This window comes from Emys orbicularis, chromosome 10 (assembly GCF_028017835.1).
Source record: "Emys orbicularis isolate rEmyOrb1 chromosome 10, rEmyOrb1.hap1, whole genome shotgun sequence".
Taxonomy (NCBI): domain Eukaryota; kingdom Metazoa; phylum Chordata; order Testudines; family Emydidae; genus Emys; species Emys orbicularis.
The window spans coordinates 47095696-47115052 of NC_088692.1; the positions used below are offsets into that span (position 1 = coordinate 47095696).

Here is a 19357-nt window from a genome sequence, read left to right on the forward strand (position 1 = left end):
ACTTTTTCTCTTGTGTCTTAGAACCTTAGCACAAGACTTTCCGAACTTCCCTAGCTCTTCCTTTTTTTACCCTTGAGGGCAGCCATGGTAGAGTGGAGTAAGAGCCAAGCCCCCTAGTGGTCACCACGTGTCACTCTTGAGTTTAAGTGCTGTCTTCCACCCAGTTCCTTGTTGAGCATGGTCAGTGAGCTGTAAAGAGAAGGTGGAAATTGAACTACAGTATTCAAAGAATGTGCGGAATGTGCCCCTACTAAACTGGCTGAAGGGGATAGTCCATAAATGAATGGAAACTAACCTTTGTGTTCTTTATAGCTTCTCTGTCCTCCTGGCTGGTTCTGGATTTACACAGCAAGAGGCTACAACAGCATTTTGATGGAACCGTGTCATCATACTTTTCCACTTTCCCGATACATCTCTAACAATGTAGAACAAAGGATAATTAGAAATGAAAGTAATTCCCTTTAGCATTGTAGTTGCGGATTGTCAGATCTTTATTATGGTGGCTCCCTAATGTCCCCGTCAGAATTGGGGCCCCGTTATACAAATGCAGAAAGAGAACTCATGTCCGGAAGGACTTGCTTTTATGTTGCATCATGCTGAGGACGTCTGCAGTCTCCAGCAGGTTCTCTACTGAGGCCGGGCATAATGTGAGAACTAGACGTAAAGAAACAAGAGATTAAAGGAGAGGGGTAAGACTGTGAGGAGGTGCTCTTAGACACCAGGGTATGGACATGGTATGAAAACTAGATTAGAGGAGGGATATAGGTTTGCGAAGGGACTGCCAAATAAGAGGTACTTCTGGGATCTGTGTGCTTCTAGACTCCTGGAATGTTCAGCAATTATATCTCTGCAAAGTTCCTATGTCTCATCAAAAGTATGTAGGCTGCCTAGATGTAAATTGTGATTCCTTAATCCTCAGTGAAGAGAGAGAGCTGGTTTTTCCATTATGTCAAGATGTGAGAGGTCAAGGGTTGTCTGATTGCCAACTTGTGGTGTTTTTCCTTTAAACATGATCAAGTTGGTTACAGTGCACTCTTTGTGAAGTGACAGAATGGACTTCTTTCTTCTAGGCTAGGTATAAGCTGGCTGAGAGGTTCAGAGTTTTGTGTATGCCTGTGTTGCATGGGGTGAAAAGAATATCTAGTTACAGGACCATAACAAGTATCAGAGACGTTTGAGAGCTCTGAAATGTCTGGCAAGTGGTTAAATCCATGTATTAAATAAATGATGGGATGTCACAGATACCAGGGACTCTTTGGGGCAGCTGGTTACAACAGTTGAGATTTCTGTTATATGTAACTTCTCACAAAGCAGAATTCTGGGATATTGACAATGAACCCAGACCCAGTCCTGGGACGCTGTAGGAGGTATACAGGAAAAAAAAAAAGTTTGGTTTATGTTCTGTTGAATGCCCTTATTATCACCCTGGTTAGTGGGGTATAGCCATGCATTTGTGGCCTATTTAACCTTCTGTAAAATAACATAGCCACAAAACCAATCTAAAGATTCATGGCCATTCCTGGAGAATTTTGCTATGCACGTTGTACCTCATTTGAAGTCCTTCTGAAACTTTCTGCTGTTTCAGTGGGCGATGGGCACTGAGCAGAAGCCTTACTGCCTCCAGCTTGTCTGGTCTAGGTTTTTATCCTACACCCATCAATGTGGTATCTTAGCATCTCTTAGCTTCTGTTTTGTTTTTTGTTGCTGCTAAGGTTAAAGATGAAAGAAGAAGAGTGGCGAGAAGCCCAGAGAGGATTCAACAAGGTCTGGAGGGAGCAGAATGAGAAACATTACCTGAAATCCCTGGATCACCAGGGCATCAGCTTCAAACAGAATGACACCAAGGCCCTGTATGCAATATGTGTAGGCCCTTGACACCAGAACGTGGGTTGTTGTGATGGATAATGTGAACTCTGTCCCTTCCCCCATAGGGTTTGGGGTTGTAATGAAAGAGGAAATCCAGTTCACTGCCAGTGCTTTGTACAAGGGTCTTAAAGACGTGGTAAGTTGCATATGTGAGACTCACCCATGCTCTGTGTATTTGCTCTTCCTCCCTCAGAGGCAAGAGCAGGCATCAGAAGATAATGCTGGAGTACCCATAGGCCCACACCTGTCACTAGCCTATGAGGACAGGCAAATCCTGGAGGATGCTGCTTCTCTTTATCATCCACCACGTGAAACAGCAGACAGGAATTCAGAAAGAGGACAAGTACAAAATCAAGCAGATCATGTACCACTTCATTCCGGACTTGCTGTTTGCTGGGCGGTGCGAGCTCTCAGACGTGGAGGAGGAAATGGGTGTGGGGCTGCGAAAAAGCACAACGGAGTTGGGGGCAGCCTCCCTAAAGCCAAGCTGCTGTTCAGCAACACAGCGGCCCAGAAGCTACCGGGGGGAGGGGCGGAGGGGGGACGAGGTGTACAACCTCTTCTATGTCAACAACAACTGGTACATCTTCATGCGGCTTCACCAAATCCTATGCTTGCTGCTGCTGAGGATTTGCACCCAGGCTGAGCGGCAAATCCAAGAGGAGAACCAGGAAAGGGAATGGGAGCGGGAAGTGCTAGGCATAAAATGAGACAAGAATGACAGCCCAGTGTGTGGATCTGGTACTTGATCTGTTTCCTGGTGTCTTGAGGAATCTGTGTTCCTCCCTCTCACCTGCCTTTAGGTCTTGTCTCTGTAAAATCCGGTACCTGCATTTTGGTAGTTTCCAAAATGTGAAATATAAGGATGCTGGTGGGCACTGAATGTAGCACAGCATGTTACACTGCTCTACAGCCAAAATGCTTCTGAAATAAATGTAGTCAAACTTTACTAATTCTGGGTCACTGAGAACGAAAATGATGCTTAAAATTGTTGATTGGCTCTAGTTTTCAAGATATGCTATTGGGTCAGTATATACGACCCTTGACTTGGGAATGGCGGAGGATAAGTGAGTTATAAAGGGAAGGAATCTCAATTTAAACCAGAAATGACTAAAATACATCTTTGACTGGATCTATGAATAAATCTATGACTGGGTTTGGACAGTACTTGCTTTTTAGGCAAAACAATGAATGATGCAATCTGAAGCTGGTATTGCGTCATACATGATATGAATTGCATCATGTTATTCCTAGACGTCATGGACGATGCAATCATAACGAAGCTTACATCACTCTGCTGAACAAATTGCCCTAGATCAGCTCTAGAAATCATACAGTGTCGTGCTCTCTTATTTGTCAGTGTTTGATTTTGCAAAGGGACACATTTCTGTTTAGCCAAAGTGAGCAGAGATGCCTCGTACTTGTGTGAACAGTGCAGATAACTTCTGCTATGTTTGTGGTGAAGTGACTTTTGCATCACAAAAGCGCAGTATAACTACTATGGTTAAGAAAGCCTATCACCTTTATTTTGGCTGCAAAATTGGAGATCAGGACAAAAGGTGGGCCCCACACATATGCTGCAACACTTGTGCAACAAATCTTCGCCAGTGGTTGAACAGGAAAAGGAAATCTATGCCTTTTGCAGTGCCAATGATTTGGAGAGAGCCAACAGATCATACCAGCAATTGTTACTTCTGCATGGTGCCTCCAGTTGGGAAAGGTGTGTCAAAGAAGAAAAAGTGGATTGTGCATTATCCAAACATTCCATCAGCTATACGCCCAGTACCCCACGGAGAAGGACTGCCGGTTCCTGATGCACCAGAATCATTCTCACTTGAGTCAGACGAGGAAGAGGAAGAGGATGAAACTTCTGGTCCTGAACCATCAATGTCACAGGACCCACATTTTCTCCCATCCTCCTCCTCTGAACCACACCTCATAACACAAGGTGAACTGAATGACCTTGTCAGGGATTTGGAACTACCCAAGAGTAAGGCAGAGCTGTTGGGCTCCAGACTACAGTAGTGGAAGGAATCTCCTGGCAGGTGATGTTAGGGTTTCCATGTTCCGTGACCGTCCAAAGGATCTTGTCCCATTCTTCTTCATGGAAGGTGATCTTGTAGCCTGCAACAACATCGATGGTGTGATGGCAGCCCTCAACATCGTTCACGATCCAGATGAGTGGAGACTGTTCATTGATTCATCGAAGACGAGTCTTAAAGCTGTTTTACTGCATAATGGCAATGTTTTGCCATCAATTCCAGTTGGTCATGCAGTCCATATGAAGGAAACCTATGACAACATGAAACAACTTTGGAGGTGCATAAACTATGACCAACATCAGTGGCAGCTTTGTGGCGATTTGAAGGTTGTTGCTCTCTTGCTTGGTCTGCAGACTGGATACACAAAGTACTGCTGTTTTCTCTGCAAATGGGATAGTCGTGCAAGAGATTCCCACTACATCAAGAAAGATTGGCCACTCCGACAGTCATTGGAGCCTGGGAGGAAAAGTGTTCAGCATCCACCACTTGTTGAATCAAGGAAGATTTTGTTACCACCCTTACACATCAAGCTGGGTCTGATGAAGAACTTTGTCAAGGCCATTGACAAAACACAAGCAGCTTTCAAGTACCTCTGTGGAAAATTTCCAAGGTTAAGTGAAGCTAAGATAAAGGAAGGTGTCTTTGTTGGTCCTCAGATTCGTGAACTTCTTCGAGATGATGCATTTGACCATGCACTGCGTGGCAAGGAAAAGACGGCATGGAAAGCCTTCCAGTTAGTGGCAATAAATTTTCTCGGAAACAACAAGGCAGACAACTACAGGTTGTTGGTGGAAAACCTCCTCAAGGCATACAAAAGCCTTGGTTGCAACATGTCACTAAAGATACATTTTTTGCACTCTCATCTAGATTTTTATCCACCGAACTGCGGAGCAGTGAGCGACGAGCAGGGCGAGCGATTTCACCAGGACATTGCAACAATGGAGAAAGGCTATCAGGGCAAATGGAGCCCATCAATGCTTGCAGACTATTGCTGGACAGTGACAAGAGATGCTCCATTTAATGAATACAAGAGACAAGCCAAGAAGCGCCGAGTAGACACTGAATAGGACTAAACTATGTACATAATAGTTTTTTGCCTTTTGTTTCATAATAAATTTTATTTATATAACCCTTTTGCTGATTTTTAAAGTGTTACATAAACAGGACAGGTGAAATATTATCATGTAAAGCAACCATAAACACATGAAAAGACCTAGGTTTACAATTTATGATTAAAACTCTACTATCTACACAATATACATAGACATAAAATGTAAAAACTTAAATATCTTAGAAACAGTAGCCAATCAGTTGTTTTAATTGTCATATTTGAATTCAGCACATCAAAATACATAATAAATAGCACATTTTATCTCTGAAGCAGATGACTTCTCAAAAATTGTAGACCAGTGTTATCAAGGAGGAGATCTCTAGACCTGACCCTGGGACTTGGAACATCCTACTTCATGGGGCTGTGGGCGAGAGGCCTGGTATTTTGTATTGCTTTAACACTCCTTGCCAGCTGAATTTCTTAATTTTGGATTGCGCTATTTTTCTACCTCATGAATTTACAAGTTGGATAAAAATCTTCTCTTGCCCCAAGCTTGTTATAAACTATCTCAATGGAGGAGTCAGTCCCTGGGAATTGACAAAGCAGTCAGTTTTGGCTCTGGTATTAAAAAGTGTGTCTCCTTTTAAACTGGTGTTCAAATGATTTACTGACTAAAGAAAGCAGGGCAGGCCAAACCCAAGTAAGTCCAGGCAGTCCTATGTAGACCAGTAAAGAGCCTCCTTGATCTTCCATTTTCTGTTACAATATTCGTGTAATCTGAGTGGTCTCAGGAAATATATGTATTTAGAATTCTCCAAGGGCTGGTTTCCATAGTGGTGATAATGCTACAGTACTAAACTGCCTATGGCTGCCTGTTTCCTGCCAGCTAAAACCAGAGTAAAGTAGCTAATTTGGATTAAAGCAAAGGAGGAAGTGTGGACAGTCTTTGTTGGCCTTGAGGGATGCAGAGGTGTTTGAACCTATAACAATTAAAAACAAACAGAAAACACAGAGAACTTTTCAAATTCCCTTTAAAATGGCATTGTTCCTTAACCAGTATTTTTAACAACTTTATTTTCATCTTCCCTTGATGCCTATATTGCAGTGATGAGTGTTAGTTCAAAACTGGGTGTACCCTGAATGGCTTTTTTCATTTTCTTCCCCTTTTTACTGTGTTTCTGCTACAGCCCACAAAACCTTTTAGAAGCTACATTGGCACATTCAGCTTGGAAAGGCGGTAACTGTCCATGTAACTTGCTCTGGATAAGGTGCTGGAGAAACAGGAGACCGGGGTTCTAGTCCGAGCTCTGCTACTTAGTTACTATGTGACCTCGGGCAAGTTGCTTCCCCCAACCCCCTTGGTCTCTGTTTTACATTCTTCAAGGCGGGGACTAGTTGGTTGTGTGTCTGAATGGTGGCAAGCACAGGGGGGTCGCAGATATAGTTTCGGACCTCTGGGTGCTAGTGAAATACAAGTTAATAATAATAATGTGCAATGGGTATATTTCATAAGAGCCTTAGGACATATCTGCGTTCATATCTTTTTGGTTAGGTCTCTGCTTTAATGGTGTGCATAATGTTGTTTTGGTAGCAAGAACCTCTTTAGTTCTCTTTAGTTCTGAGAATTTTACCACCTCTGCCCTCCTCCGTGAGGCCTCTGACGGGTTACAGACCTGGCATTAATTTGAAAAGCTCTCATTTAAAGTCTTACAATGTTGTTCCTCATTTTATTGACCATTCTGGTAATTCATCAATTTGTCTGAGACCTTCAACATGTGACCCTTTTGCTCCCAGAACTCATAGTGGGCCTGTAGGAACTGCCTTTGAGGGGTGTTACAATGTAGTTCATGTTGCACCTTCTCTTCCTCTAGTGGATATTGATGTGGAGGATTACTACCCAGCTTTCAGAGGGGTAGCCGTGTTAGTCTGTATCAGTAAAAACAACGAGGAGTCCTTGTGGCACCTTAGAGACTAACAAATTTATTTGGGCATAAGCTTTTGTGGGCTATAACCCACTTCATCAGATGCACGGAGTGGAAAATACAGTAAGCAGGTATAAATATACAGCACATGAAAAGATGGGAGTTGCCTTACCAAGTGCAGACTGTCCTCCACTATCCAAGAGATGCCTAGTATCAGATGGGACCACATTTGAAGTGTTCTCTTGCTCTTAGAAAACCTGAAGCATTTGTAAACACAAGAACCAAAACTGTAAGGACTCTTGGAAAAGGTTCTGTATTTCTTTTGAATAACAACTTCCTTCTGGATTTCACACATGCTGGCTGGCTCTTGAAGCTGGTATATTTGTGGCTTTCAGCTGCTTGTTGTCACTTGAACTCTGTAAGCCCAAGTGTCAACTCTCACATGCTGGCTACCTCGATGATCCAATTTCTATGGAGAATTGTTAAGCACAAATTAGAGTATAAAGACAGGGCTAAAAACAAGTTCTTAATTTCAGTTTTGACAGGAAATCGGCAGTCAACCGGCTCTTTATTTCAATTTGAGAATATAATTAATAATTAGAATTTGATTTAATTATTTTAAATTTCCCCTCCAACTAATCAACCTTTGGATTTGGTGTAGCGATTCCATGGCAAGAGAACTGCCTAACAAGCCCTTCCCGCGTACCTCGATGGTCTAAATCTTTGCCAGCTGTCAGGCATTTCCTTCCTAATGCTCACTTAAAGGTTATTAATCCGTAGTTACTTTGTATGTGTAACTGTACTTTGCCAGCATCATTATTTATTTTAAAGGACACAATGTTTTCCAATGGGTGTAGTAGTAATTCACAGTAGAAGAGGCTACTATGTTCATAACCTAAATAATTGTTTTTTAGTTTTAATACTTAGATGGCTAGAATTTTTTTTTGTTGTGGTTTGACCAGACAGAGGTTTGAAGCAGGAATTTTTAAGGGTATGTTCATTTCTAATCTGCATTGATGGACATATTCTTTAGCTGGTTCTGAGACTTGCATGGTGCATAGTGGAGAAGAACTGGAAATCTGACCAATTCTGCCACAGCGTATATGTATGCAGGGGAGATAAAATAGTTCCTCTCATCAATTATAGCTTTTGACATAAGTGTTTGCATGCAAACATGTAAGTCTAGAAGTGCAGGCAAACGATGAAGGCTCAGCCTGGCTTGTTTTGATTAATGTCAAACTCTGCTTGTTGCCACATGGAGAAGTTTATTTTGGAGATTTTCTTAGTGTTCTATTTTGTCTACGGCCTGACTGCAGAAGGCAGGTTGTCCATAGTGCACACTAGTGCAAAGCCCTCTGACTGACTTGAGTTGGGGAAAGGGGGCTACTGCAGTATACAGTGCACCAAGTCCAGAGGCATTTAAAACCACTTCACTAACTCCTCTTCTCTGTGTCCTTCCTGCTCCCAGCTTCAGCACACAGTGAGCGATGAGATCTGCATGCAGGTGACAGACCTTTACCTGTCGGAGAATAGCAACGGAGCTACTGGAGGCCTGCTGTCGTCACAGTCATCTCGGGCCCTTGTGGAGGCCACGTACCAGCGCAAAGCCGAGCAGCTCATGTCAGACGAGAACTGTTTCAAGGTAAAAACCATATCTGCCTGCAGTGACGCTTGGAGGAGGACTCCTGGAGGAGCTTGCTGAGAGAGGAGGGGAAGTACGAAGGCTCGCTGAGAAAGGAGAATGGGCTCAGCTTTTCATTTTACGTAACTATCCAAATATCCCAAGGACCTCTGGACACCTGTGTGCTCCGCAGCTGTCCTAGAGCTTGACAGGGCGACCTGATTGTGCATTCTAGCCTGGTGGAGCTGCCGAGTACCTGCTCTGTGACTGTCGGTCTTAATATAGCCCTTGGCGGGGCTTGCATCAATCCAGACAGGAACTGTAGAACGAACAGAAAAAACAGATAAATATTTCTATAAAGAGTTCCTCGGAAATGGGACATTTGCAAGGAAGATGGAAAAATACGTATCCTGAAGTAAAGCTGGGATTTGTCCCTGTATTTCCCAGTGTCCCAAAGCCAGAGTAATACTGTATTGAGTGATTGCTGTCACTAGGCTTTTAATCTCTGTCTCTCCCTCCCTCCCGTGGGGTGGGTCACTGACGCTTTCCACCTTTTTCTCCATCTCATCCATCGTAGACTGTAACGGTCTCTTACTAATATTTGTCACCTATGCGTTAAATAAACCTGACTCACAGTTCAAATCAAATTCATACTTCTTGTCACTGTGAAATCAGAAGTGGCCGGGCCCATCTTGAACTAGTGAAATTCATTGATAATGGCTTTGATATTTATAGGGTTGTCTCTGTGTTCCCTCTGAGAGTCTCAAAATAATCAGGGAAGCAAAGAATTGAAACTGCACAATTTGATCAGAAAACAGCATGCTGCTAAAGGGGTCCAGCTCCTTGCTTTGCCTTTGTAAACATCCCAATTTCGAGCAAACTCTATGGGTAACAGAGAGATTTTTTCTGATCGTTAATAAAATACCAACCGTTCACTGCAGCAATTCATGCTTTTTTCTTCCACCTCTCTTTAAGTATGTCATGGTTCTCTATCCAGGAATTCTCTTCTGCCCATATATGTAGAATAATTTCTTTATCCGTTTACCCTCTGTTAGATTAGCTCCTTAGTGATCTAGAACTTTCCACTCATTGTCAAAACTCCTTCTGTGTTCAGATTGTGTAACTGGGGCTAGTATCTCCCCGTTGTTCCCAGCAAAGTGGAAGGCACAGTATTATGCTGGAGAGTTGCATAAAGTTTATTGGATTTATTTTTCTGAATAATTGGTTACTAAGTCCCCTTCCGCATTCTGCTTTGTAGCTGATGTTCATTCAGAGCAGAGGCCAGATCCAATTAACTATCGAGCTGCTGGACACCGAAGAGGAGAACTCGGATGACTCCGTAGAGGCAGAGGTAAGAGCCGATTGTCCTTGGAGTTCAGCTGCAGCTATTAAGCATGTAAAGTTTAAATGGGGGTATAACTGGATGAAGATGGCAGCGCTGTCAGTGTTTCAGATGCTATAGTTTATGACCTGCTTCTAGTCCTACAGGACACATTGATTATGTGACACAGTGCACTCAGTGAATTGGGTTGAACAAGCCTTGTTGGCATCTCTTCTTAACAATTTCAAAAACCAGACAGTGCAGGTGCATATAGGGGGAGGGATAGCTCAGTGGTTTGAGCATTGGCCTGCTAAACCCAGGGTTGTGAGTTCAATCCTTGAGGGGGCCACTTAAGGATCTGGGGCAACAATCAGTACTTGGTCCTGCTAGTGAAGGCAGGGGGCTGGACTCTATGTCGAACTAAATAGCTCGATGACCTTTCAGGGTCCCTTCCAGTTCTATGGTATAGGTATATCTATCCATGGGGGGAGAGTGAGTGGGACCTGTATGAAATATATGGAGTCTCCAAAGATTGCTTTTCTTTCATCCACTTCCAACCAAACCCCTTCAGAGTTGGGTTTGAATTGTTTGATTTGGCAGATGTTGGTTAACCCCTTGTGTTCTGTGCCCAATTTCAGCGTTGGTCAGACTACGTAGAACGGTACGTCAGCTCTGATTCTACCTCTCCCGAACTTCGGGAACACCTGTCCCAGAAGCCGGTTTTCCTGCCAAGGTGAGTGAACAAGCTGTGGCTGTGAAAAGTGACCCACAGACCACAAGTACCCATGTCAGCAGAGGGAGAAAATCTTACTCTGTCACAGTGTTGGCTATTGCAGTCTCTTGTTTGTTTTTAGTACTCTGCCACTTTAGAAGACATTAACCTGGGAGTAGCATATAGAGACACAGTGCTGCTGTTTATTCCAAGAGCCCACCCTGGGCTCCTGCTCTCCAGTGACTAAGGCCTGGTCTACACTAGGAGGTTATGTCGAATTTAGCAGCGTTAAATCGAATTAACCCTGCACCCGTCCACACAACAAAGCTATTTAGTTCGACATAGAGGTCTCTTAAATTCGATTTCTGTACTCCTCCCCAACGAGGGGAGTAGCGCTAAATTTGACATGGCCATGTCGAATTAGGGTAAGTGTGGATGGAAATCGACGCTAATAGCTCCGGGAGCTATCCCACAGTGCACCACTCTGTTGACGCTCTGGACAGCAGTCCAAGCTCGGATGCTCTGACCAGCCACACAGGAAAAGCGCCGGGAAAATTTGAATTCCTTTTCCTGTCTGGGCAGTTTGAATCTCATTTCCTGTTTGGACATCGTGGCGAGCTCAGCAGCACTGGCAACGATGCAGAGGTGACCATGCAATCCCAGAATAGAAAGAGGGCCCCAGCATGGACTGATCGGGAAGTCTTGGATCTGATCGCTGTGTGGGGCGATGAGTCCGTGCTTTCGGAGCTGCGCTCGAAAAGTCGGAACGCAAAGATCTACGAGAAGATCTCAAAAGCCATGACAGAGAGAGGATACAGCCGGGATGCAACGCAGTGCCGCGTGAAAATCAAGGAGCTGAGACAAGGCTACCAGAAGACCAAAGAGGCAAACGGACGCTCCGGATCCCAGCCCCAGACATGCCGTTTCTACGAGGCACTGCATTCCATTGTAGGTGCGGCTGCCACCACTACCCCACCACTGACCGTGGACTCTGAGGATGGGATATTGTCGAGGGCCGCTTCCTCGGAGATGTTAGCGGACAGGGAAGATGAGGAAGGAGATGAGGAGGACGAGGCAGTCGACGGCGCTTACAACGCTGATTTCCCCGACAGCCAGGATCTGTTCATCACCCTCACAGAGATCCCCTACCAACCGTCTCCAGGCGTTAACCTGGAGCCAGAATCAGGGGAAGGATCAGTCGGTAAGTGTTTAAAACATGTAAACATTTATTTTGAACAGAACAGGAATATTAACAATATTAACAATGGGTTTTTCATGATTAGTTTGCCCTAGGCGCTTAACGTTTTAGTCGTTGGCAGTGCAACTACTGCAAAAGAATCAAACAATGTCCGGTTTATGATGATTAGTTTGCCCTAGGCGCTCTACTTTTTAGTCCTTGCCAGTGCAGCTACTGGAAAAGAAGGTCTATATGTCCGGGGATAGAGCTAAAATCCTCATGGGACATCTCCAAGAAGCTCTCCTGGAGGTAATTGGAAAGCCTTTGCATGAGGTTCCTGGGGAGAGCGGCCTTATTGGGTCCTCCGTGGTAGGAAACTTTTCCACGCCAGGCTATCATCAAGTACTCCGGGATCATTGCCTTGCAGAGCATGGCGGCATACGGCCCTGGTTTTTGCTGGTTTTCACGCAGCATGCGGTCTTTTTCTGTCCCAGAAATCCTCAGCAGAGTGATGTCGCTCATGGTGACCTGCTTTGAATTAGGGGAATGTTACTGTTGGGACTGCTTGCCTGTTCCTTTACAGAACTGTAACCGGCGGTTTACAGCCACGCGGTGGAGTCGGGAGAGGGGCAGCATACAGGGATCTTTCCCGGGGACAGCCGCGAGGGGGTGGGACAGGCGCAGAGTTCATGCTTGCCGGATTGCCGGCAGCAGGAACTGGCCAACGCTAGGAGCATTGCTTTGAACGTGAAAGGAGGGCACTGCTATAATTTAAGTTTTAAGCAGCCAAAAGTCTACGGCTTACCATGTCAGCCTGCTACCCGAATTCCGCTGTCCTGCCCCGCTTCTCTGATCTCCAGTGCAAGACCCCAGGCACTGAATGCAAAGGCCGAAAATTCGACCTTGTCCTGAATGCGCATGTGATAGGTGCTGTGCATGGTCTTCTTCACAGAGAAAGACTATGTTCATTGTTCACAAAAAATTATTTTTGTGAGGAATTCACTCCCTTTTTCACATCCCACAGCTGCGACTGTCTCCCGACCTACCTTGGCATCCCCCTCCCAGAGGCTGGCGCAGATTAGGCGGAGAAAGAAAAGGACACGGGACGACATGTTCTCAGAACTTATGGGCTGCTCCCGAGCCGAGGCGGCCCAGCAGACCCAGTGGAGGGAGAACATGTCCCAAATCCATCGATCACACATTGAACGGGAGGAGAGGTGGCGTCAGGAAGACCAGCAGGCGACTCAAACGCTGCTTGGACTAATGAGGGAGCAAACGGACACGCTCCGGCGCCTTGTGGATGTTCTGCAGGACCGGAGGCAGGAGGACAGAGCCCCGCTGCAGTCTATCTCTAACTGCCCTCCCCCGCCACAAAGTCCCATACCCCCCTCACCCAAAGTCCCAAGAAGGAGGGGCGGCAGGGGCCGTGAACACTGTCACTCCACCCCTGCTCAAGTAACAGAAGGAACAGAATTCCCCAAAATTTGATAAGTCCTTTCCTTCCCACCTCACCCAAGCCCCCGGCCCAGTTTCATCCCCTAACTGTTTAGTTGCTAATAAAAAATACGTTTCTTTTAATTACTGTTTCCATCATGTTCTTTTAGAGGACAGTGTGTTTGAAGTGGGGGAAGGGGATTGGTAATTGGACAGGACAGTCACCTTTACCAGGATACAGACAGGGGGGCATGTTCAGCAGCAGGTCACACACACATTGCAGTCACTAGGCACCCTGGTCAGTCTGGGAGGTGGTTTTTATGTTCTGTGTGGGGGGGGGCTATGTGAGTTTGTGGCGGGGGAGGACGGTTAGAGATCTTATGCAGCGGTCCTTATCCTGGATCACAGAGCCACGCAGCAGCGTCCTCCCCCGCCACAAAGTGACATAGCTCCCACACTCAGAGTCCCGAAAAGGAGGGGTGGCAGGCTCCATTGAAACAACCAGTCCAGCACTGCGGACCGCTCTAGGAGCAGGAGCCTGTCATTCCTCGAGTTTATAAGCATTCTTTCCATCACTACGCCCGCTCCCCACCACAGTCTGCGTCCCAGTTTCAACCCTTTACCGCGAAACCCGTAATAAAGACAACGGTGTTCATTAACAAAGTTCCATGTATTTTATTTTTAAACGTGTGTTGGAAGGGGGGTGAACGGGTTATGTAGCTGCAGAGGATAGTCAACATAAACTGGGTAAAGAAACGGGGGCAGGTTCAGCTTCTCTTTAAACAAAGTTAATAGTCACAGGTTACCCTGCTCACTGAGGAACCTAGCTTTCAAAGCCTCCTGGATGCACAGCGCGTCCCGCTGGGCTCTTCTAATCGCACAGCTGTCTGGCTGGGCGTAATCAGCAGCCAGGCTATTTGCCTCAACCTCCCACCCCTTGCTCTCACACAGATTGTGGAGCACACAGCAAGCTGCAATAACAATGGGGATATTGGTTTTGCTGAGATCAGAGCGAGTCACTAAGCTTCTCCATCTCCCCTTGAGACGTCCAAAAGCACACTCCACCACCATTCTGCACTTGCTGAGACGGTAGTTGAAGAGTTCTTTTTCAGTGTCCAGGGCGCCTGTATAGGGCTTCATGAGCCAGGGCAGTAGCGGGTAGGCATCTCCACATCCCCAACAGTTATTTTGTGGTCCAGGAAGTAAATACCTTCCTGCAGCCGTCTAAACAGACCAGAGTTCCTGAAAACACGAGCGTCATGAACCTTGCCCGGCCATCCGACGTTGATGTTTGTAAAACGTCCCCTATGGTCCACCAGTGCTTGCAGCACCATTGAAAAGTAGCCCTTTCGGTTAATGTACTGGCTGGCCTGGTGGTCCAGTCCCAGGATAGGGATGTGAGTTCCATCTATAGCCCCACCGCAGTTTGGGAATCCCATCGCGGCGAAGCCATCTATGATGACCTGCACGTTTCCAAGGGTCACTACCTTTGACAGCAGTAGCTCAACGATTGCGTTGGCTACTTGCATCACAGCAACCCCCACGGTAGATTTGCCCACGCCAAAGTGGCTCGCGACTGACCGGTAGCTGTCTGGCGTTGCAAGCTTCCAGAGGGCTATGGCCACTCGCTTCTGGACAGTCAGGGCTGCTCGCATCCGGGTGTCCTTGCGCTTCAGGGCAGGGGACAGCAGCTCACAAAGTTCCAGGAAAGTTCCCTTCCGCATCCGAAAGTTTCGCAGCCACTGTGATTCATCCCAGACCTGCAGCACTATGCGGTCCCACCAGTCCATGCTTGTTTCCCGGGCCCAGAATCGCCGTTCCACAGCATCAACATGACCCATTGCCACCATGATGTTCACGGCGCGGGGTCCCGTGCTTTGCGAGAGGTCTGTGCCACTCTCAGACTTCATGTCCTCATCGCGATGCCGTAACCTCCTCGCCCGATTTCTCAGCATCTGCCTCTGGAAAAGGTGGACGATAAGGTGCGAGGTGTTGACAACGGCCATAATTGCAGCGATGGTCGCAGCGGGCTCCATGCTCGCAGTGCTGTGGCGTCCGCGCTGTCACTCACCAGAAAAGCGCGCGAAATGAAATGATTGCCCGCCGGCGTTTTCAGGGAGGGAGGGCAGGAGTGACGGTTGGATGACGACTGTTACCCAAAACCACCCTCGACACATTTTTTTCCCCAGCAGGCATTGGGGGCTTGACTCAGAATTCCAATGGGCAGCGGGGACTGCGGGAACTGTGGGATAGCTGCCAACAGTGCACCGCTTCCAATGTCGATGCTTGCCCCGTTAGTGTGGACTCACAAAGTCGAATTACTGCCCTTAGTGTGGATACACACGTTTGACTTTGTAATATCGATTCCACATATTCCATTTAAGTAAAATCGAACTACTCTCGTAGTGTAGACATACCCTAAGAGAGGGCATAGTCCACAGGCAGCAGAGAGGTCAGGGTTTGGGGAGTCACCAGCCCTGTTTTTTTTTGGCAATCCTGCCTTTGCTTACAATAGCCCTCTAGCTGAGTGCGGAAGGTGCTGAGTCAGTGCTTTTCACTAGCAGGAAGTTGGTTGCAAAATAGCTTTGAAAGGCCCTCACTCTCTGTAAACAGCTGAGATCAGTGGGTTGGCTTATGGTAGGCACATGAGCCTAACCGACTTTAATTTGTGACCATTCCACTCTGAGCAATACTTTGGGTTCTGAAGGGCTGGCCTGGAGCCACCAGATATGCCCAGCCTAGTGGACAGAGAATGAGCACTAATCCCAGCAGGGATTCTCTGGTTTACAGGAACCTGAGGCGGATCCGTAAGTGTCAGCGTGGTCGGGAGCAGCAGGAGAAGGAAGGGAAGGAGGGAAACAGTAAGAAGTCCATGGAGAATGAGGAGAGCTTGGACAAGCTGGAGTGTAAATTCAAACTGAACTCCTATAAGATGGTGCACGTCAGGGGTCGGCAACCTCTGGCACGCGGCTCGCCAGGGTAAGCACCCTGGCGGCCAGGTCAGTTTGTTTACCTGCTGCGTCGGCAGGTTTGGCCGATCGCAGCTCCCACTGGCCACGGTTCGCCGCTCCAGGCCAATGGGGGCGGCGGGAAGCCGCGGCCAGCATATGCCTCGGCCCATGCTGCTTCCCACAGCCCCCATTGGCCTGGGACGGCGAACCACGGCCAGTGGGAGCCGCGATCGGCCGAACCGGCCGACGCAGCAGGTAAACAAACTGGCCCGGCCACCAGGGTGCTTACCCTGGCGAGCCGCGTGCCAGAGATTGCCGACCTCTGGTGTACATGATCAAATCAGAGGATTACATGTACAGGAGGACTGCTCTGCCGTGTGCTCAGCAGGTAGGAGTTGAGTGAAAGGAATGGGATGAGCAGCTGGTGTTTCCCTGAACCTCTTGCTCCCAAAGGGCATCTGGGGAGAGTCAGATAAAGTGTCCGGGGTGGGGGGGAGGGGTTGTTCTCCTGTAACATTTAGTAGTCTTCATATTGCTTTGAGGACTGGACACGACATAGTTTAGTCCACTGGACGCTGTAAACTTCCTCTGAATGTTCCTGAGATGTAACCCTTCCTTTCCTCCCCCTCCATTTTCCAAACTCTCCTGTTAGAGTAGGCAGCTGTTAGCATCCTTTTACTCGTAGGTTTCTTGCCTAGGGGCACCTCACATTGGTTGCTAATCCCCCTTGTTAGGGTGGGCCTAAAAAGGGGGATAGCAAAGAACTGAAATGCTGAAAAACTGACCCGTGTTCTGACATTGCCCTCCAAGCTCATCTCATCAAGGAGCTGTGCCTCGTCCCTGCAGTCACTGAGAGTGGGAGTCTAGGGTTGCTCCCGGGCAGCGGAGCACTGCAAACGAATATACCAGCTGCTTGAAAGTGCTGGGTCTGGGACTAGGATAGCCGCAGTGATGTCATAATTACAGAAAGGTCCAAGGTGGATAAAAATTGGAAGACCTTTTTTAAAAATTAAATAAAATTCCTTTTTAAAATGTTTTGTTACTTATAAGTTTTTCTTTTTTAAAAATGAGCCAGTTTAAAATGAAATCAGAATTTAATACAAAATATGTTGAGGCCTAAACTTAGAAGATTATAATAAGACATTTAAATAACAAATAAATATGCTGAATCCATGACCCTCTCTTAAAAAACAACAACAACAAAAAAACCCTTTGAATTAAAGGCTTCATTTCTATATAAAGAAAGAGTCAGGGAAAGCATCTAACTTTTGAGGTCAAGTTTCAAAAATATGGTACAGTTGGTTAGCATAGGTAATTTAGGAGATTGTCTTCTTTTCAAGAGACATAAGCGAGACTAGAAATTTAAGCCCCAGTTACTTTCACTTAGACATATTTGAAAATTTTCCCAGACCAACCTGAAATAATCAGTTTAATTCACTGACTACAGTTAATCCCTCTATTTAATAAATTATTTAATTGTCAATGTGAAGCATCTTTTGATAAGAGAAGTTTGTGTCTAAAACATTTAAGGTTGTCTTGTCTAATCCAAATACATTTTATATACTGTTTTGGTTGTTTAAGTTCCAGTTACCATTCTAATGCAGGTTGACACAAAACATGAGCAAAAAGTTAATTATCTAGTAAATAAGCAATATATCGTTCACCATTTTCTAACATACTAAAAGTGCTTGGTTAATAAGAATCTGAAAATATAGTTATGGTGTACACTTCTAGGTAGCAAACAGATGTACCAAATCTACTGTAAAGTGTCTATTTAGTTGTAAGTCAAGGTGTTTTAATGGGTATATCAACTAATGAGTGCATCTTTCTTTAGAAAACAGCTGAAATACAAATGCTGATTTAAATCAGTCCACCCTGGAAATGTCACAATGCATATTTTCCCAGGACTCAGAAGTTCAGGTTCTAACAGAATAGCACAGCTATGGGAATATGTGTAGTAGTTACTGGGACTGACTACTGTAATTAAGTCAGTGTTAAACTTAACTAACCCTTTATTAAATTACTCATAACTTTACTCAGATTCCTTTTTGGTTTGAAATTTCTTAGGCTCTGTTTCGGTCCAAAAATAACTTTATTTTAGTGGGGGTGCCGTGTGCATGCGCGCATGTGCTGTGAGAGGTTGGGAACAAATATATCCGTCTCAGCACTCCCCTCTTCTATTCCAGCTGGAATTCTTGCACGCACGTGAGACTGTTTCTGTATTGTTTTTTATAAACCCCTGCATTGAAGGCTGAACACAGTCTTGCATCACCTGACACTGCCATTAATCAGGGAAAAGATATGAGAAGCTTAGCATTATTGCAGCGTTAGGGTTCTAATCAAGCAGTCAAGTCAGGAACTTCTGGAAATTACTTCTGTTGAGTGTTTAATTCTGCTCTGGTGCACATGTATGTTTTGTGTGTTCCTGTTTTGATCATTAGCAGAGTGTTGAATCCATTTCATACAATATACAGGATATACACTGTGGCAGAGTTAACATTCTAGTTCAGAGTTCAACAAACATTTGATGAATTTTGAATTTGATGACTTCTGAGCACTTGATTTCACGGACTTAATTTTCATTAACACTAGGCTTTGGGGGATTTCCAGTTGGGGAATAAGGATGGCTGTGCCTGCTTGTTCATACACTGCCTCCAATTTACTGACGCTTTCCCTTGATCAGTCGGCAAGGGTCAGTGTTTGTATTGCCAGTTCCCCAGCAGAGCTAAACATCTCAAATCTGTTGGCCTAGGGAAGTGGATTTGTTTTTGCTTTTTAAGTGTTTCGTGATCTTTTGTCTCTCCCATTTCTGTAGTCCCATGAAAGAGTGAGCAAGCGGCTGCACCAGCAGTTCCAAGCCTGGGTGGACAAATGGACCAAGGAGCATGTGACCCGTGAAATAGCCACTTGTTTGTCTCAGCTGCCAATGGGAGAAGGGTTGGAGGGTTTGGTGCCCTGTACCACTACCTGTGATACAGAGACCCTGCACTTTGTGAGCATTAACAAGTGCCATGTCAAATACGGCACAATATTCAAGACACCGTAAAGTCCCTGAGTGAGGGAAGATCACGTGGTGTGTGTATGTGTGTGCGTATCAAGGAAACGAGGAAGATGCCTTTCTCCCCTCACTGTGTATCTCCGTAACATGGCCAGTTGACTAGTGCACAGCTGGTACAGCCTGTCACCAGCGGGATTCGGTTTAGGAAAACGGATCTCTACAAACCTAAGCTGGAACTGTTGCCAACAGGCCTCTGACTTCA

At 45.8% G+C, this 19357-nt stretch overlaps 1 pseudogene; it reads left to right on the forward strand.

Annotated features, from left to right (window-relative positions):
- The first annotated feature begins 1712 nt into the window (after window positions 1-1712).
- Window positions 1713-19143, forward strand: LOC135885059 (paired amphipathic helix protein Sin3a-like; annotated as a pseudogene).
- The last annotated feature ends 214 nt before the right edge of the window (window positions 19144-19357 follow it).